The sequence below is a fragment of the Symphalangus syndactylus genome, chromosome 6 (assembly GCF_028878055.3).
Source record: "Symphalangus syndactylus isolate Jambi chromosome 6, NHGRI_mSymSyn1-v2.1_pri, whole genome shotgun sequence".
NCBI classification, from domain to species: Eukaryota; Metazoa; Chordata; class Mammalia; order Primates; family Hylobatidae; genus Symphalangus; species Symphalangus syndactylus.
The window spans coordinates 114,612,658-114,634,908 of NC_072428.2; positions in this window are offsets into that span (position 1 = coordinate 114,612,658).

Consider the following 22,251-nt stretch of genomic DNA (forward strand, 5'->3'; position numbering starts at 1 on the left):
ATGAATCCAAATTTGAATAGTCACTCAATGATTTACACCTAGAAAATAACAATTTACACTGAGTAGAAATGAAAAAAAAAATACTAATTTTGTTTATTTTATCCATACTTTCAGAGAAAATAAAGTTTTGAAAAGATATGGCTAGCAAATATGTGCAAACCTAAAATGTTACATGTATTGAGTTTAATAACTTTGGTGAACGTCCAGCTAGCAAAGAAACTTAAGCAAAATACTTAAGAAACAGTCACAAGTGAAATCCATCACAAACCCAGCATTTCACATTGGGCCATCAATCATGAACAAGATGCCAACTGTGAATTACATGAATATTTGGATGTGAGAGGGCATCATCAATAATACCTAGTGTTAATAGAAAACCATCAGACCTATGTTCAATTGCCCACTGGAAATGGTCATTGATCTGCTCTTATGGCATGACAAAGACTTATGAATTCTGGACACTATTTTGAAGCAGGTCTCTACATGCTGCCTTTTCAAGCACCTACAAGATTAATAAAACTTCAGCTACTTTTAGTTTCATATGGTTTAGCCCTTTCCAAGTTGGATACTGGGGAAAGGATATATAAGATTAAAGAGGGATCTAAGTTGATACTGAAGTGCTGAGAACTAAACAGTGGGATAGGAATCCAACTAGTGTGAGCCATTATTTTGGTCCATTTTGCACTGCTATAGCAAGATACTGAGGCTGGGTAATTTAAAAATGAGAGAGGTTTATTTGGCTTATGATTCTGGAGGCTGGGAAGTCCTATAAGCATGATTCTGGCATCCACTTGACTTCTGGTGAGGGCCTTATGCTGCATCACAACATGACAAGGAAACAAAAGGAAAAGCCAGTGTGTACAGAGAGTCGTGCAAGAGAGGCTAGGCTCATTTATAACAACCTGCTGTCTTGAAAACTAATTCATTCCAGAGAGAGAGAAAAAATTCACTCATTCCCATGAAAGGGCATTAATCAATCTGTTCATGGGGCAGTGCCTCATAATTCAAATACCTGTCACTAGGCCCCACCTCCCAGTACTGCCATATTAAAAATAAAATTTCAACATGAGTTTTGTCAGGGGCAAACTAGATCCAAATCATAGCAACCATAACTCAAGTTGTAAGTCTGATTCCTAAAATGAAAAACACAAACTGAATACAGCAATATTTATTAACATCTGAAGACTCTAAGATATTTGAATTCTGACCAACTCAAATTTTAAGGGATCTCAGCTTAAGGCATGAGAAATTCCACATACCATAAAGTGTTTAGATTTAATCTTTAGTTTGTACATAGCAATGACTCTAGTAAGCATTTTCATTTGCTACTTCTTTTTATTTTATTTTATATTTTTTTGCGATGGAGTCTCGCTGCGACACCAGGCTTGAATGCTATTGCACTCACTCCAGTGAGTGCAGTGATTTCAGCTCACTGCAATCTCCACCTCCCAGGTTCAAGCAATTCTCCTACCTCAGCCTCCCAAGCTGCTGGGATTACAGGCACCTGCCACCACACCTGGCTAATTTTTGTGTGTGTGTGTATCATTTTTTTGAGACAGAGTCTCGCTCTGTTGCCCAGGCTGGAGTGCAGTGGCGCGATCTCTGCTCACTGCAAGCTCTGCCTTCCAGGTTCACGCCATTCTCCTGCCTCAGCCTCCTGAGTAGCTGGGACTACAGGTGCCTGCCACCATGCCTGGCTAATTTTTTGTATTTTTAGTAGAGACGGGGTTTCACCATGTTAGCCAAGATGGTCTCGATCTCCTGACCTCGTGATCTGCCCACCTCGGCCTCCCAAAGTGCTGGGATTACAGATGTGAGCCACCGCTCTCGGCCTTGTGTGTGTATTTTCAGTAGAAATGGGGTTTCACCTTATTGGCCAGGCTGGTCCTGAACTCCTGACCTCAAGTGATCTGCTGCCTTGGCCTTTGCTATAAAAGAAAGGGAAGGGAAGGGAAGGGAAGGGGAGGGGAGGGGAGGGGAGGGAAGGGGAGGGGAGGGGAGGGGAGGGAAGGGAAGGGGAGGGGAGGGGAGGGGAGGGGAAGGAAGGGAAGGGAAGGGAAGGGAAGGGAAGGGAGAGAAAGGAAAAAAGGAAGGAAGGAAGAAAGAAGGAAGGAAGGAAGGAAGGAAGGAAGGAAGGAAGGAAGGAAGGAAGGAAAGAGAAAGAAAGAAAGAAAGAAAGAAAGAAAGAAAGAAAGAAAGAGAAAGAAAGAAAGAAAGAAAGAAAGAAAGAAAGAAAGAAAGAAAGAAAGAAAGAAAGAAAGAAAGAGAGAGAGAGAGAAAGGAAGGAAGGAAGGGGAAGGAAGGAATTTAATTTGCAAGTACTATTTTAGAATGTGTATACACTAAGAGAACAAAAATAAATTCATCAAATTAGCAAAAATAAAGATGATTTGAGGAAAAGGAGGAAGTTTGATGAACACTATAAATATGTGTGAAGTAGTAGGGATAGGCGTGGATTGATTTACAAACTTTGGAACACGTAACCTATCATCCTTTATTTCTATCTGCATCATAGCGAAAACTTTGAAAGAAAATCATCTGTTGGTCTAACAAAATCTCAGTAAGATTCTTGCAGTAAATAAACATGACCATTATGAAGAACACTTCTCCCCAGTTGTACAAGGGGAGACTGATATTATATTATGAATATTATATGATGTTATACATTTGTGATGAGACCGCTATTGACGCATGAAAGAAACAAGGACAAAGATGTATTCAAACCCAGAGAAAATCAGAGTTAAAAATGTGAAGTAGAACAAAGCTACTGGAGCAAGAATTCTGATATTTATGCTTGATATAGAGAATAAGGAAGGAGTGAGTCAACCAAGAAGAAACTGCTAGAGAATGGCTTTTGAAATTTGATGCTGGGCTGATGAAAAAGCTGATTCAGAATGCTCATCATGTATAATCCAGAGGGAGGAGAAACTAGTTCAGGTTTTTTATTTATGTTTTATTTGCTTTTCTTCAAAGCTGTGTTTGTAGATTTAGAGAGAACGGTGTTATTTTACATTGGTTGTCACACTGAGAACCAAGTTAAAAAAGGCCCTAGTTTTCTCCCTGGCAGCTAAGGGAAATATCTTAGTCAGACACATAACAAAATATGCGATGACCAAGAATTCAGAAATCTAGTTGGTCTTTGCAACAAAAGCACCAACCTAAACATTTGTCTGCCTATGCATATTTTGAAATCCGACATTTTTTCTCATAAGTTTCTCCTTCTACTGAGGCCAACCATATGATCTTCTGAAAGCACTCCTGAAGGGCTGGTGAGAGGAGGTTGAGAAAATACAAGGAAAACTACTACTGAGCCAGCCCATTGTCCAATAGTTCTGTGCTGCCCCTCAAACTTTCCTGCTGTCTTCATTCTGGATACATGGGGTAATTGCACTTCCTTGCCTCCTTAAGGTAAGGAATGATGACGTGATTTTCTTTAGAAAATAGAATGTGAGTGGAGGTGATATATCACCTCTAGGTAGAAGCACTGAATCATCATTGTGAGACTTTTCATAACATTCTTTTTTCGCTGCCATAATCATGGAATCAGGTGTTGATGTGGAGAGGTAAAGCTGAGCCATCACACAGAGGACAGCTGCCTGGAGGGTCACCAGACATGCAGTGCACATTGCATGAACAAAACTTAACTCTTGTTTTTCTGCCACTGGTATTTGGGGGTTGTTTATTACTGTGCCATACCTTGCCTATCCTGACTATTACAAGTTCCAACTTCCCCAGAGACTCAGAAAAAAACAAGTGAAATATTTTAGTTCTTTGGTGTCAGAAACGGTGGACAATAATGGAAGTTTTATGTTAGCCAGCTCAATTGCAACTTTACCACCAAAGTTTACAAGACCACATTTTACTGGTTTTTATTAAAGTATAACACTTAATGAAACTATTTACTTAAAACTACATATCTAATGAAGTTAGTTATGAAGAGCTATGCTACTGACTCTCATTTCATACTCACTCACCTCTACTTTCTAGAATTTCTTTGAATTACAAGCCCTTTAAAGGAATGACAATTTAGCCTAAGTCTCCTAGAAGATTTCTTCCCCACCTTTTAATTTAGATGTAAAATAGGGTTGCATTTTCATCTTCTTCCTGTATTCATTTTATAGGACTTATTTCTAAACACTTATATGCTATATATCTGGGGTCAGGAAGATAAACAGGCCAGACGGTAAATATTTTCAGCTTTGCAGACCATGCAATCTCTGCTGAAATTTCTCCACTCTGTTACTGTGGCATGAAAGCTGCCATAGACGGTAATCAACAAGTGAGTATGTTAATTTATAGAAACAGGTAGAAGGTTATTTTTGGCCATGGGCCAAATCTAGCTGTAGCTATTACTTCCAGTTTAAATCACATCCATATAATTTCATGTTATCAGCTATTATTATCACATATTTTGAAACTATGTTAATCAAAATCACCATTCCATCTGGCAACTTATCTGATGTTCTCCACAGCCATGAAATAGAACACATATCTTATTTATGCTGGGAACTCTAGATTTAATATCCTTTAAAAAATAATTTCTCACAATACAAGCTACATAGGACTAGATATAAAAAAGAAGAAACTAATATAGGTTTTATATCTTTCTAGGATATTCAGAAGTCCATTTTTTCCTGATATTATATTTTAAATGGATTTCTTCATGTAAACATAATTTTTTGTTCCATACTAAAACCAAGAGATAAAAATCTTAGTGGGATAAAGGAAAGAAACATATTATAGCCAAAGCAGAACAGAGATACATCTTTAAAATGTTTTTAGAAAATGAAATTGTGACTGACATGACCTAACATATCTCCATCAGGAAAAAGCTAATCCATATCAAATTAATTCTGTTTGTTTGTTCAAAATAAAATGTCTCTGAAATAGTCACATATAAAGGAGACAGTTGAAGAGTAAAGGAAGAAAAAGAAAAAAAAGGGTATGCATGCATATCTGAAACTGCTAGGAGGAAAACAAAACAATTTTACTCTTTTTAATTTTAATCTCAAATTAATTTATTTTAATGCAACATATTTTGAATTACTGGGACAAAGAAGCAAATAAGGAAGCCAGCCATGACAAATGTAGTTATGTGGAGCATGTAGTTATGTGAAGAAATGAATTATAATAAGACACAAGGCTATTTTTGTTTCCTGCTTCAAATAGCATGTATTTGGAGGAAGAAGATATATGTATCATATAACAGTGCAGTGTCTCAGAAGCACATCCAGGACTCTAATTAAAATCCATTTTATTGGCTTAGAAAATACATATATGAACTTTGTCTTTTAAGGTATGTAGTTTTTTCTTGCATAGACTGCTGAATACACTGGTCAGTTAGTTTCTAAATGAACAGGAATGAGTTCTCATCTGACTGTTTCCATCCTCACTCAGAATATAATAAGGACAAGATATTCAAAGGGAGGAATGTAGATCAAGGCAGGTTGGAATGGTTCGGGCATGAAGTGATCATAATCTGTTGCTGTGTTCCACCAAAATGAGGAAGTGCTTCTAAGTTCAAGCTGCTTTGACTGCAGCGTAACTGCCACAAAGCTGGAGATGTCACTGAGACAATGAACAGGACTGAACACTGAAAGTGGAGTGGCTGACAGATTTGCACATAGACAGACTGGATTGAAGCTTGCTCTCCTACTACCAACTCTGTCGGCTTGTGCAAATTATTTAATCATTCAGAGTTTTGGCTTTCTCAGCTGTTAGGCTGAGCTATCTGAAACTGCAAATATTAGACTATATTTTTGAATTTTTTTTTAAGTTCTGGGGTACATGTGCAGGATGTGCATGTTTGTTACATAGGTAAACGTGTGCCGTGGTGGTTTGCTGCACCTAACAACCCATCACCTAGGTATTAAGCCCAGCATGCATTAGCTCTTTTCCCTAATGCTCTCTCCACTCCCACCCTCCCTACAGGCCCCAGTAAGTGTTGTTCCCTTTCCTGTGTCCGTGTGTTGTCATTGTTCAGCTCCCACTTATAAGTGACAACATGTGGTGTTTGGTTATCTGTTCCTGTGTTAGTTTGCTGAGGATAATAGCTTCCAGCTTCATCCATGTCCCTGCAAAGGACATGATCTCTTTCCTTTTTATGGCTGCATAGTATTCCATAGTGTATATGTACCACATTTTCCTTATCCAATCTACCATTGATGGACATTTGGGTTGATTCCATGTCTTTGCTATTGTGAATAGTGCTGCAATGAACATAACTTGTGCATGTATCTTTATAATAGAGTTCCTTTGATTATATATGCAGTGATATGGTTTGGCTGTGTCTCCACCCAGATCTCATCTTGAATTTTACCCCCATAATTCCCACGTGTTGTAGGAGGGATCTGATGGGAGATAATTGAATCATGAGGGCAGTTTTCCCCATACTGTTCTCATGGTAGTGAATAACTCTCACAAGATCTAATGGTCTTATAAGGGGTTTCTGCTTTGGCTTCTCTCTCATGCTTTCTTGCCACCACCATGTAAGAAGTGCTTTTCACCTTCCGCCATGATTGTGAGGTCTTCCCAGCCATGTGGAACTGTGAGTCCAATAAACCTATTTTTCTACCCAGTTTCGGGTATGTCTTTGTCAGCAGTGTAAAAATAGACTAATACACCCACTAATGGGATTGCTGAGTCAAATGGTATTTTCAGTTCTAGATTTTTGAGGAATTGCTACACTGTCTTCCACAATGGTTGAACTAATTTACATTCCCACCAACAGTGAAAAAGCATTCCTCTTTCTCCACAACCTCAATATTATATGGTTCAAACTATATAGAACAGAACTAATAGTTTATATATGATTGGTGGCTGCCATTAAATAGAATGTTTCTATAAACTTATGAGTATGCATAAATGTACATATAATTTCTTTGAATTCCTCAAAGAATACTATTAATTAGAAGGTATTATGTAATAATGGTTGCAATTTGTCACTTTTAACTAATTTATTTCTATAGAACAATTAATAATTGATCAGTTAATGTTTATTATTAAAGAAATACAAATTGCACACTAGAATCATTTATTCAATCATGAGTATACTCTGCAGTCCCAAAGTTTGCTTTATGACTGGTGGAGCATTTGCCAAGTCATGACATGTTCTGTCCAACAATGTGCTTCCTTGATATCATATTAATACACGTTTGAAACCTGTTTTATTCTAAGTTAGCTTAGGTTTTTTAACCTGATACTGACAAGTTCTGCTCAGATGTTCCAATGACAATCTCACTTGTGGCCACTGTCTCCATAAACAAGCCTGTAGGTGTAGATAGAAGATCTATTACTAATTGAAATGGTATCTGTATCTTACATAGGCATTCAGCTCCAGTGAAGCTCAGTAATACAGAAAAGAAACACTCAGAAGATATTTGCTGAGAAAAAAATTTTTAAAATATACCCATTGAGAGTTATTTATTTACCTCTTTACCTGAGTGCATATTTTTACAATATAAGCTGCTATAATGCTAATGTAAAACCTGAGGCATTTTGGCCAATTATTTATCTGAGATCTTAAAATTGAATAAGCCCAAGGTGAGAGGGGGTGTTTATATGGTGAGAAAATAAAAGCATTTCGGCAGAAAATGGTCACTATTTCTAGGTTTATAAAGGAACCTCTAGTGAGTAGTTTGAGAGTGAAGAAACAGAGCACAAGCCATAACTGATAATGAGATGTGATAGAATGGCTCATAATATTTATAATTACTATTAAAGCATTTAAGACAGTTGGCTTGCATTGGGTTGCAGCAAATGGTAGGTGTTGCAATGTACCTCCTATGCAAATTTCACAGAATCTTTTTTAGATTATTAAAATTTGTAGCACTTTAGGAAAACATTTAAAGTCAGAAGGAATCTTCGTTCTTCTTAGTTTTTATATGTGGAGTTTACTGAAGGTGACATCAGTGGGAGATGCTATAAACCTCAACAGTTTTAATCATACACTGCAAACTAGAGGCTACTAAATATTTTATTGCTCTTTCATTCTTATTTATTTCACAAGTTTCAGACTGTTCTCCTAGAAATAACTGGCAATATAACCTGAACCTTGGTAAATTCTGTAAAGCTTCCTGCTCCCTTAGAAACTCTGTTGAGATCAAATATCTTGACCAAATTTTAAGAGAAAACTAATGGTCCCTTTCGACAGCCACCTTTTGCCTCCTAGTGAGCTTCATCTACTTCCTGGAGAACCAGAGTCCTTCTCATGCCTTCAGGATCCATCATCTAGAAAGAGTTTCTTTGGTATCTATCTTTAATTTTACAAAATATTTTATAATTATTTTATAACTTACAATAATGGTAGTTAACAGAATAATGCACAATTTTCTTGGTGATAGCTGAAAGCCCATAAGAGTGGCCAGTGATGTAAATTTTAAGCACTTTAATAAGTTTATATAAGGCCACCTGTCATAAATCAATCAAGAAGCATATACTCTGTGCCTAGCAGCACACTAGGTGTTGTGGAGCATTACAACATAAGATGAAAGTTCTGCCATAAAATGACATCTGATTTAATAATGCCCAGCTGCTAGAGGAAAATTGCCCAAAGGCCAAAACTTGCAAAAGCCAACTGAGTACAATGTGAGCCTATGGTGTTTGCCAACAAATAATAATCCAGCAGAGGTCTCATTCAGGAGGCAAAAATACCCCATAATAGCTTTGTATAGAGAAGCAGAGGAAGGGAGGAAGAGAGGAAAGGAAGAAGGGAGGGAGGAAGGGAGGGATTTACAACAGAAAACCCTGGACATAACAATGACACTTAGTGATAATTCCACAAGTATTTTGTAGAGTGAACATTTGAAAAGATGTTTGAAGAGTAATCTTGTTTTTCTCCTTCTGCCAAGAACTACGTGTAGCTATCCTGTTCAGGCTGCTTTTATGGAGGTTGGTTAGCTTGATAGTCTTGGGCCTGGGAAATAAGTACAGCAGTCTGAGTCATTATCTGGAAAAAAATACTTCTCAATTCTACTCTTAACTTCTCACCCACACCTCTCAAATTAAATGTATGCCAAAATGAACAGCAATGAATGGTAGCATGAATCAGAAAACAATGTCGACGATAGCAGCAACCTCTGGAGTACAGAAGCAGGAATAAAGTGAACTTGCTTACTGACAATGAAGTTGTGGGATGATGGCCTCTTGGAGCTGGGATGGTAAACAGATTGCCCATGGGACAGATTTAACCAACAAATGAGTTTTATTTGGCCTGCACAGTGTTAGATCACCAAGTAGTTTTTAAACTTTTTAAATTCACTCCCGACTAACTCACCTAAAACTATGATGTCTAGTTCTTCTCAACATTAAGTGATCTGACAACACTGGTTCTGTATTTCCCGTCGCTATCACACTGGCTGGAATGGAGTGGCAGGTGCCCTCTTTAGATCAAGCATGCCCTCTCCATTTCAAACCCATTATTTCTGTTGGCTCCGTGATCATTTACCCTTTCCTGACACCTGTAGTTGTTTAAAATGGAGCTCTGAATTAGACTATCATGTAACTTTGAGCATCATCCAGTCAACAGGCTACTGTCCTGCTTGGGTGTCTCAAGCTCATCCTAGTCTAGGCATGGGCTTAGGAAGGAATAAGAGAGACAGACAATCGTTGGTGTTTCTGCATTTCCAGTGCTCAGCTGGTTGACTTCCTGCCTGACAACAATGAGTGTGCAAGAATTTAAGTGTCAGCCTCTTTTGTGGTAAATCTTTATCTGAAATAATAAAAAAACTGATTAATGATTATTGATTTTTTTATTTGTGTAAATTTAGGGGGCACATGTGATTTTTTTTTTCTGGAGACATGGTTTTCCTTCATTTCCCAGGATTGAACGCAGTGGCACAATCATAGCTCACTGCAGCCTCGACCTTCTAGGCTTAAGCAATTCTCTTGCCTCAGCCTCTGGAGTAGCTGGGACTACAGGCACATGCCACTACACTTGGCTAATTTTTATCTTTGAATTTTTTTTTTTTTGCAGAGATGGGATCCCACTGTGTTGCCCAGGCTAGTCTCAACATCCTGGGCTCAAGCAATCATCCCACCTCAGCCTCGCAAAATGCTGGAATTACAGGTGTGAGCCACTAGGCCCAGCCAGGTGAAATTTTGTTATATGTATATAATATGCAGTGATCAAGTCAGGTTATTTCGGTTTTTTTTTCCTAGAAACATGGTTATTTAGGGTGTCCATCACCTGAGTATAATACATTTTTATTGTATAGTCATTCCACTCTGCTATCATTGAGTTTATTTCTTCTATCATTCTGTGTGTTTGTACCCTTTTACCCACGTATCTTAATCCTCCCCCATCCTCCCCACTCACTTTTCCAAGTCTCTATTGTCTATCTTTCTACTCTCTACCTCCATGTGATCAAATTCTGTAGCTCCACATGTAAGTGAGAACATGTGATATTTGTCTTTTTGTGTCTGGCTTATTTCACTTAAGATCATGTCCTCTAGTTCCATCCATGTTTCTGCAAATGACATAATTTTATTTTTTATAGCTGAATAGTATTCCTCTGTGTATATACACCACATTTTCTTTTTCCATTCATCTGTAGATGAACACTTAGGTTGATTCCACGTCTTTGCGATTGTGAATAGTGGCGTGATAAACATGCAAATGCAGGTATCCCTTTGATATATTGACTTCCTTTCCCTTGAGAAGATACCTAGTAGTAGGATTGCTGGATTGAATGGTAATTCTATATTTAGCTTTTTGAGAAATCCCCATACCATTTTTGCGTAGCTGTACCAGTTTACGTTCTCATCAACGGTATTTAAAAGTTCCCTTTGCTCCACATCTTTGTCAGCATCTACTATTTTCTGTCTTTTTAGTAATAGCCATTCTGATTGGGGTAAGATGATATCTCATTGTGGTTTCATATTTCTCTGATGATTAGTGATACAGAGCATTTACAGAAGTTTTTTAGTTTAATTAAGTCCCATCTGTCTATTTTTGTTTTTGCTGCCTGTGCTTTCAAAGTCTTAACTATACATTTTTTGCCTAGACCAACATCCAGGAGAGACTTCCCTAGGTTTTCCTTTAGTATTTATGCAGTTTTGGGTCTTATGTTTAAGTCTTTAATCTATTTTGAGTGATTTTTGTCTAGGGTGAGAGGGGTTCAAGATCACTCTTCTGCATATGGTTATCTAATTTTCCCAGCACCATTTACTGAAGAGAGCGTCCTTTGCCCTAAGGAAGTTCTTGTTGGCTTAGTTTAAGATTACTTGGCTGTAATTGTGTGGCTTTATTTCTAGGTTCTCTATTCTATTTCATTGGTCTACATGTCTATTTTTATACCAGAATCATGCTGTTTTGGTTACTATAGCCTTTAATATATTTTAAAGTCATGGAATGTGATGCCTCCAGCTTGGTTCTTTATACTCAGGATTGTTTTGGCTATCCAGGCTCTTTTTTGATACCATATAAATTTTAGGATTGTTGTTTCTAATTTTATGAAGAATTGTAATGGTATTTTGATGAGGATTTCACTGAATCTGTAGATCGCTTTGAGCAACATGGTCATTTTAACAATATTAATTTTTCTAATCCATGAGCGTAGGATGCTTTTCCATTTGTTTCTGTCTCTTCAATTTCTTTCATTATAATTTTGTTGTTTTTCTTATAGAGATCCTTCACCTCCTTGGTTAAAAATTCTCCTTGGTTTATTCCTAGGTTTGTTTGTTTGTTTGTTTGTTTTTGTTTGTTTGTGTAGCAATTGTAAATGTGATTGCCTCTTTGATTTCTTCCTTGGCTAGATCATTATTAGTGTACAGAAATATTGCTGATCTTTGCATTTTGCTTTTGTATCCTGCAACTTTACTGAATTCATTTACCAAATCTAAGAGATATTTTTGTGGAGTTTTAACTTCCTCTAAATATAGGATCATGTCATCTGCAAAGAGAGATGATTTGACTTACTCTTTTCTAATTTGGGTGCTTTTTATTTCTTTCTCTTGTCTGATTGCTCTGGTTGCCAGTACTTCCAGTAATGTGCTGAATAGAATTGGTGAAAGTGAGTGTTCTTGTCTTGTTCCACTTTCTTAGAGGAAAGGCTTTCAATTTCTTCCCATTCACCATGATATCAGCTATGAGCCTGTCATATTTGGCCTTTATTATTTTGAGTACATTTCCTCTCTATTTTGTTGAGAGTTTTTATCATGAAGGGATTTGAATTTTATCAGATGCTTTTTTCATCTATCAAGGTAATCATATGATTTTTGTTTTTCATTCTGCTGATGTGATGTATTATATTTATTGATTTGGGTACATTGAACCATCCTTGCATCCGTGGGATAAATCCCACTTAATGGTTTGCATTACATTTTTGATATTGGATTTGGTTTGCTGATATTTTGTTGAGGATTTTTGTGTCTATTTCAACAGGAATATTGGCCTATTTTTTTTTAATGTGTCCTTGTCTGGTTTTAGTATCAGAGTTATGCTGGCCTCATAAAATGAGGTAGGGAGAATTCTCTCCTCTTTGATTTTTCAGTTTCAGAAGGATTGCTATTAGTTCTTTTTTGTAAGTTTGGTTAAATTCAACTGTGAATCCATCAAGTCCTAGGTCTTTCTTTGTTGAGAGCCTTTTTATTGTTGATTTAATCTTGTTACTTGTTATTAGTCTGTTCAGATTTTCTTTTCCTTCCTGATTCAGTCTTGCTACGTTGTATGCTTCCAGGCTGTAAACTTTCCTCTTATAACTGCTTTTGCTATATCCACAGATTTTGGTATGTTATATTTCCATTTTCATTTGTTTCAAGAATTGTTTTATTTCCATCATAATTTCCTCATTTACCCAGTGGTCATTCAGGAGCATGTTGTTTAATTTCCATATGTTTGTGTAGTGTCCAGGGTTCCTCTTGGTATCACTTTCTATTTTTATTTCATTGTGATCTTAGAAGATACTTGATATGATTTTGATCTTTAACAAATTTTTGAAATTTGTTTTGTGGCCAAACATATGGTCTATCCTGGAGAATAGTACATGTGCTGATGAAAACAAGGTATATTCTGGAGTTGTCAGATAGAATGTTCAGTAAATGTCTGTTAGGTTCATTTCGTCTAAAGTCCAGTTTCAATCCAATCTTTGTTGACTTTCTGTCTAGATGATCAGTCTAACGCGGAGAGTGGGGTGCTCATAAGTTCCCCAGTATTATTGTATTGAAGGCTATTTCTCTCTTTAGAGCGAGTAATACCTGCTTTAGGAATCTGGGTGCTCCAGTACTGGGTACATATAAATTTTAAATTGCTATATTGTCTTGCTGGATTGATCCCTTTATTATTATTACATAGTTATGTTTCTTGTCTTTTTTTTTTTTTTTTTTACTGTTTTTGACTCAAAGTCTATTTTATCTTAGATAGGCATAGCTACTTCCACTTGCTTTTGGTTTCCATTTGCATGAAATTTCTTTTTCCAATTCTTTAGTTTCAATCTATAAATATCTTTACTGCTAAGGTAAGTTTCTTGTAACTGGCATATAGTAGGACTTTTTTTTTTTAAATCCATTCATCTATTCTATATCTTTTAAGTTGAGAATTTAATCCATTTATATTCAAGATGATTATTGATATTTGAGACTTTATTTTTGTCATATTGTTAATTGTTTACTGGTTATTTCATATATTCTTTGCTAATTTCTTTTTCTCTTTTGTTTGACATTGTGGTCTGGTGGATTTCTGCAGTGGCTCCATTTGGGTACTTTCTCTTCCTACTTTGTGTGATTGCTTCACCAATGCATTTTATACTTTCATGTATTTTCATGATAATAAATGTTGTCCTTTTGCTGCCATGTTTAGGATTCCCTTTAGCATTTCTCATAGGAACAGTACATTGGTGATGAATTCCCTCAACATTTGTTTGTCCGGGAAAGACTTTATTTCTCCTTTATTTGTGAAGGATAATTTTGCAGTTATAGTATTCTTGTCAGGTTTTTTCCTTTCAGTACTTTGAAATTATCCCGTTTTCCTCTGGCCTATAACATTTTTATTGAGAAATTAACTGTTAGTCTGATGAGGTTTCTTTTGTTGGTGACTAGAAGCTTTTCACCTGTTTTTAGGATTTGCTCTGTGTCTTTTATTTTGTACAGTCTGACTGAATATATTTTGCGATTGATAAGACTTTTTTGCATTGTATCTGCCTATGGATTGTTCAGCCTCCTGTATCTGAATATGTAAATCTCTTGCTACATTTGCGAAGGTCTTATCTATTGATTCATTAAACAGGTTTTCTGATTCTTTCTTCCTCTCTTTGCCCTCAAAGATATCAATAATTCAAATATTTGGTCACTTTATGTTGTTCCAGCAGTCACAAAGGCTTTGCTTTCATTATTTTTTATTGTTTGTTCTTTATTTTTCTGACTAGATTACAAGTTCTGAGATTTTTTTTATTCTGTTTGATCTACCCTACTGCTGAAACTTTCAAATGTGTTTTGTATTTCCTTTAATAGATTATTCAGTTCCAGAATTTCCATTTGGTTCTTTAAAAAATATCTTTGGTAAACTTCTCATTCATATCCTGAATTAGTTTTTTATTTCTGATTTCTTTGCATTGTTTTTCATAATTCTCTTGTGTTTCACTGAGGTTTTTAAAATCAATATTTTGAAGTCTTTATATGGGATTTTGAAAATTTCTTCTTGATTAAGACATATTGCTGGAGAATTATTGTGTTCTTTCAGAAGTGTCATATTTTCTGGCTTTTTCATGTTTTCTATGTCCTTATGTTAATATTTGCACATCTGGTGTAACCATCATTTTGTCCTATTTTTGGATTTACTTTCATAAGGGAGAACTTTTTCCTGAAGATTCATCTGTAGTGTTGGTTGGGTGGGGAACTTTGGCTTTGATTCTGAGTGTTGCCTCTGATTTTTTTTTTTTTTTTTTTTGGCTATAAATGGTGTTATTGGCTTTTTGTGATTTCATCAAGTGGAGTAGGGTGTGATTATTAGTGGGGTTTGTGGTAAAGTTGTGCTGATAACCAGGATGCCAGTTGGACCAGTCTGTAGGCTTCAGAGTTGGCAGCAGTGGGCTGAATGTGCCTATTTTTATGCCCCAGTGCAATGTATGCTGGCATTTATTTTGGTGATTACTGGCAGGCTAATTCTTGGGCCTCCAGGTGTCTTGTTCAGATGCTGGTAGTGGCAGTGATGAACAGGGCAAGTTGATGATTATTTAGTTCCTGGGCATTTCACATGACATAGGCATTGGCAGTAGCAGTGGTGAGATGATTCTCTAGGTCCCAAGTGGTATGTGATGTTGGCAGTGGCTGAAATGAGCTGGGCAGGTCAGTTTCTAGGCCCACAGGTGACACTTGTAGCTGAGGTGGTAGCAGATGGGAGTTTAGTCTCAACCTCATGCCCCAGTGAAGTGTGCCCAGGTGCCCAAATGGTGGATTGGTTTGGGCAATTCCTAGGACCCCAGAGTATGTGTTCTGTCTTTGGATAGAAGAAGGAAGCAAGACTGGTGAGTTTGGACTTAAGCCTCCCAATGGTGAGAGCAGTCACAAGCCATGGTGAGAAGGGGTGGGGTGATTCCCAGGTCCCATGTGGTAATAGTCATGTTGAGGCCCCACTACTGAAAAAGATAGGACCACCCTCAGTGGCCACAGCCTGGGCAAGCTAGTGGGAATTGTGCATCCCTCTCATTCCTCAGTCCTGGGGGAGCTTGGCCCCAACCCTTGAAAATGGTCACTCAAGCCTAGCTTGTACCCTAGCCCTGACTGCAGGAGCCTCTGCCCAGTTCATGAACCAGTACCAGTAGCAACAGGTATCCTGCTTGCATCCCAGTCTCCATACTGGCAGTGCTCACTTCCTGGCACTGGCAGCTGCAGTCCATGCCTCACTTGGTTCTTAGCCTCAGCTATGGGAGTGCTCCAAGCTCACATCACAGTTTCTGCAGCAACAGCCCGAGTTTCCGTAACACTACAGTCCTAACACTGTTGGACCCCAGTCTGCCAAAACAGCAAGGGCTAGGTTTAAAAATGCACCTTGCTAGAACCATTTAGGTCTCACAAAGTGTGTGGGACCAGCAAGAGCTTTCTCTCTGGAGCAGTTCTGTCCCAAGGTCTTCTGGAAGCTCCCTATGTTAGTTTCAGGGTTTGGGGGATTGAGGGGATCTCCCACAGCCAGGTTTGCATGATCCCACGGTGAAGATGTGGGCTGTTGGAAGTCTCACTCACCCTTTCCCCATGTTGGAAAATCACTCCTGAGTCTCAGCCAAGCTGGCTGCCTCTCTTCCTTTTCCTTCTCCACTTTTGGTGTTTCTTGTCACTTCTCTGTTGAATTCCAGCATTCTCTCTTGGATAATATATGATAATGTATTTGAAGTATGACTGTCTATACACTATTTTGGTTCTCCTAAGTAGAGGAGGTGAGCATGAATTACTTCTAATAAGCCATCTTGAAGCCCCATCTGTTATTGATTTTTCTCAGGTTATATGTTTGATATGTCAGGCACTGACTCTTGGGTTTTACGTAAGTGAAGGTGATAATAACAATACAAACTACTTCTACTTTTGAGCACAATGTTCCAGCCACACTGGAACATACTTCTTATCACACTTCCTATCTCATTTAGTTTCTCCAACATCCATAGAAGATGCTATAGTGGAAGTCTGTTGTTTTTAGCTGCCCAGGGTTCTTTCTGCCTCCTATTGGCAATCATATCCTTACTTCGCTTTAGAGAATTATCTACCACCTCCTAAATCTTGGCAACTTTTTCAGGGCTATCAATCACAGTACTGCCCCATAAGCCACTAAAGGTGGGTATATGAGCCAACTAAGCCCAAGAAAACCCTATTGAGAATTTGAGTTTCAAGCAGAATGATGCTAGTATGGAAAAAGATTTGGTCAGATTCAGCTCCATGGTGCTGGCCAGAAAAGATCTTGTATGAGTTTTTAATCCAGATACCAGAGCTACCATGGTTCCTATATTTTCAGATGTAAGCTACCCCCTATCCTTTCAATAAATTTATTTTTTTGCTTAAGTTAGCTGGAAAAAGCATTTATTGATATAACCCAATGTGCTATTATGAGATAATTAACCTTTAAAAAATCAATTGCACCTTTAGAAGGGAATGTTTATGACATAGCACAAAAAACATACAATATGGAATCCTATCTATTAATAGTTGAATCTCAGGTTCAGCTGTTTTGACCCTGAACAAGTTGCTTCATTTTTCTACTGCTCAGTTTTGTTAGTTATGAAATAGGAATAATAATACTGTAATACTAATCTTTCAAAGTTGCTGTAAGAATTTATATAATGCCTGCATAATAGGTATAAAACATCTAAAGTATTAGTTGTAGTTGTTTTAGTTTATGTTATTATTGTTACTTTTCTTATTCAAAGATTCATTCAAATAGGCTAAGCCCTGGCAAACTTTTCAAAAGGACTTCTACCACCTGAATGTTATTTGGGGCAAGCTATTACAAAATATGTTTGGTAGCTTTGCCTCATGGTGTATAATGTCTATTGAAAACTAATCCTACAACTCCATTTTTATTGTATATTTTCCTCCTTGAATGAGAGAAAAGTGAGATTTTTTGTTCTTTTCTCATTTCTAATTTTTATGGTCATAGGCAGAGGAAGTTTTATATTTGCCATGGATATAGAACTGATTCAGTAAGAATATGACCTGAGAGAATGGTTTATTGAGAGTAGAACAGTAGGTGTTATAATTTCATAAAGAAATCAATATGCTTAATTCGCATAAATTCTGTTCTAAATTTGATATGAAGAACATTTAGAGGAGAAAATGATGCTTGTTTACATTATAAACTCAGGGCAACTTTTTCCAATTCTATATAACAAGGCAGCTATTGTGCATATTATATATATTATAAACAAATATATTTTCACTATAAAACATGACATATGATAATTTCCTTGAAACTAGAATTTATATTTCCTTCACCTTTGTCTCCTCATAGTACAGACCCTTTCAGAGAAGAGATGTATGATGAACATTTATTCCAAGTATGAAAAAAGGTTGAATATATGAGTATGGACATTCTTTCTCCAGTTAGCTCAGGAAATACATATACTACCAACAGTCTTTGACTAATCATAAAGGTCTGATTTTAAATGGAGTTGGAAAAAGAAATGGAAAGAAACATTTGCCGATTCTAATGATCAATGAATTGATAACAAAGCTATCTCTAAAACTTGTTGCTAGATAATGCGATTCTTAAGTCCTCCATGTTTGAGAAGTTGTTTCATGAGCTGACTGCCAAAATCCAGCTAATTCACAGATCAAAAGAAGTTTAAAAATTAGAACTATGTTATGTAGCCTAATCAGGATTCCAAAACCTCTCCAACAAGCTAGGAAAAAAATAGGCCATATTTAACAATATACAATTAGATATGGGTAAATATAAAGTTTTTTTCACTTAGAACAAGAAAAGAAAAAAGAAGAGACAGAAAGATGAAAAAGAATGAAAGAGAGAAAATAAAGGAAAAAAGAAAAAAGGAAGGAGAGAAAGAGAGGATATAATAGTGAAGTAAAGAAATCATCCAAGCTAGAATTTTCACAACAGACGGAAATACCAGTTAGCAATGTAGCCAATTTAAATAATAATGTGACATTCCTAAGACAGCCAGTTACTTTAGGCTATATCATCTAAGATATACTTCCTGAAAAAGCAGGCTCACAGCTTATTTTACTCTTTACTAAAGCCTCACCTGAAATGTTGGAATATTGTGTTCACTTTGGGATTATCACATTTTAAAGACATTGATAAGTGAGAGTGTATTCGTAGGGTTTTTAAGAGGAAATTGAAATATTTAAATAAAGAAAAGAAGGCTTCAAAGTGACAATACTTGAGTAAAGAGCTGTCATGCAATACACTATTTATACTGCTCTTATGTAGCCCCAAAGAGTAGGACTAAACTTAATGGGTACCTGTTATAATACAGATTTAGACTTTCTATGATAAAGTGAGTTAGTAATTAGAACTGTCTTATAGCAAGATGTGAAGGATTATATTTTCCAAAATGACCACAGTAATATTTCTGGTCTCACATACTCCCCAAAACCTTCTCACTCTCCATTAGGAGGTGACGTCTATTTCCCTAAACCTTGAATTTGGGCAGGCTTGTATCTGCTTCAACCTAGGGTGAAAGTTATGCTGTGTAATTTTTAAGTCCAGGTTATAAAAAATATATAGCTTCTATCTGGTCTCAGGACACTGGCCCTCAAAACCCAGCCTCCCTGTTGTAAAGAAACTCAGGCAGCATGAATGGTGTAGCCCACAGCCTAGCTAACATCTAAGACTGCAATTAGCATAAACCACCAGACATGTGAGTTGTGATCCTTGAAATGATTTCAGCCTTTAAGTCTTCCAACTGACGTTCTAGACATCCTAGGACAAAGACAAGCAATGCTTAAAGAGTACAGAGAAATGAATTTCAACGTTAAGCCGAACTCTCATAGTAAGCCTTCAGAAGTATCACATTGCTTAGATTTGTAACTCATTTCTAGCTCTTCTGGTACCCGTTTTATACGAAAATTTATCCTGACTCACTCCATTGCTGCTGCCAGTAGAAATAATAGAAATGCTAAAAAGTCAATAAAGAATTGGAAACCACTCACTAAAGATCATTGCCTCTATGAGCTCAGCATGAGCTTCTCACAGATATGAGCTTTTCTGCCAGTTGCTACTCAAGAGCCAAGCAAAACTTTAGGGTGCCCATTAAAAGAAGTCCCCCTTTGGCTTCCTGACAAGAAGATTTCTAAGGAATTTGGATGAAATGGAATCTTTCACACATGTTTTTTACTTGAGCCTAGACTTTTAAGCTTACCCAAATTTAATAAAATTCTATGTAGAGATTGTGTTGACACAGCTCTATTTTTTTTTAAATCAACATGTTGAATTCCTATGAAAAAAATATTGTTTTTGTGTCTCTTCCAAGTTTTGGTATCAGGGTCATGCTGGCCTCATAGAATGTGTTAGGGAGGAGTCCTTCCTCCTCAATTTTTGGTAATAGTTTCAGTAGGAATGCTACCAGCTCTTCCTTCTACATCAGGTAGAATTTAGCTGTTAATCCGTCTAGCCCTGCATCTGTTTTGGTTGGTAGGCTATGTCTTAGTGACTCAATTTTGGAGCTCATTACTCTTCAGGGATTCAACTTCTTCCTGGTTCAGTCTTTGGAGGGTGTATGTGCCCAGGAATTTATCCATTTCTTCTAGATTTTCTAGTTTGCATGCATATAAGTGTACATAACATTCTCAGATGTTTATTTGTATTTCTATGGGGTCAGTGGTAATAACCATTTTGTCATTTCTAATTGTGTTTGTTTGGATTTTCTTTTCTTCTTTATTGCCTAGCTAGCAATTCATCTATTTTATTAATTTAAAAAAAAACTCCTGGATTCATTGATCTTTTGAATGATTTTTTTGTGTCACAATCTCTTTCAGTTCAGCTCTGATTTTGGTTACTTCTTATCTTCTGCTAGCATTGAGATTGGTTTGCTCTTTGTTCTCTAGTTCTTTTAGTTATGATGTTAGGTTGCTAAACTGAGATCTTTCTCTTTTTGATGTGGGTGTTCAGTGTCATAAATTTTCCTTTTAACACTGCCTTAGTTGCATCCCAGAGATTCTAGTATGTTGTATCTTTGTACTCATTATTTACAAAGAACGTCTTGATTTCTACCTTAATTTCATTATTTACCCTAAAGTCATTCAGGAGCAGGTTATTTAATTTCCATATAATTGTATGGTTTTGAGCAATTTTCTTAGTCTAGATTTCTAATTTTATTGCTCTGTGGTCTAAGAGAGTGGTGTTATCAGTTCTTCTGCATTTCCTGAGGATTGTTTTATATCCAATTTTGTGGTCAATTTTAGAATAAGTGCTATGTGGCAATGAGAAGAACGTATATTCAGCTGTTTTGGGGTGGAGAGTTCTGAAGATATGTATCAGGTCCATTTGATCCAATTCTGAATTCAGGCCCTGAATCTCTTTGATAATTTTTTACCTTGATAATCTGTCTAATACTGTCAGTGGAGTGTTGAAATCTCCCACTAGATGCAAAAATCCTCATCAAATACTGGCAAATAAAATCTAGCAGCACATCAAAAAGCTTATCCACCATTATAAGTAGGCTTTATTCCATGGATGCAAGGTTGGTTCAGCATAAACAGATCAATAAACGTGATTCATCACATAAACAAAACTAAAGACAAAAAACAAATGATTATCTCAATAGATAAAGAAAAGGCTTTTGATAAAATTGAATAACCCTTCATGTTAAAAACTCTTAATAAAGTAGATATTGAAGGAACATACCTCAAAATAATAAGAGCTATCTATGACAAAGCCACAGCCAACATCATATTGAATGGGCAAAAGCTAGAAGCATTCCTTTTGAAAACCGGCACAAGACAAGAATGCCCACTCTCACCACTCCTGTTCAACATTGTATTGCAAGTCCTGGCCAAAGCAATCAGGGAAAAGAAAGAAACAAAGGCATCAAAACAAGAAAAAAATGAAATCAAACTATACCTGTTTGCAGACAACATGATTCTATATTTAGAAAACCTCATAGTTTCAGCCAAAAAGCTCCTTAAGCTGATAAACAACTTCAGTGAAGTCTCAGAATAAAAAATCAATATACAAAAATCACTAGCATTCCTATACACTAACAACAGTCAAGCTGAGAGCCAATCAGGAACACAATCTCATTCACAATTATCACAAAAAGAATAAAATACCTAGGGACACAGCTAACCAGGGAAGAGAAAGAGCTCTACAATGAGAACTATAAAACATTCTTCAAATAAATCAGAGATGATGCAAACAAATGGAAAAACATTCCATGCTCATGGCTAGAAGATTCAATATAATTAAAATGGCCATACTGACCAAAGCAATTTATAGATGCAATGTTATTTCTATCAACCAAAATGACATTCTTCACAAAACTAGAAAAAACTATTTTAAAATTCATATGGAACCAAAAAGGGGTCCAAATAGGCAAGGAAATCCTAAACAAAAAGAACAAAGCTGGAGTCATCATGCTACCTGACTTCAGTCTATACTACAGGGCTGCAGTAACCAAAACAGCATGGTACTGGAACAAAACAAACACATAGACTAATGGAATAGAATAGAGCCCAGAAATAAGACCACACAACTACAACCATCTGATCTTCAACAAAGCTGACAAAAACAAGCAGTGGGAAAGGATTCCTTAGTCAATAAATGGTGCTGGATAACTGGCTGGCCATATGCAGATTAATACTGGACCCCTTCCTTAC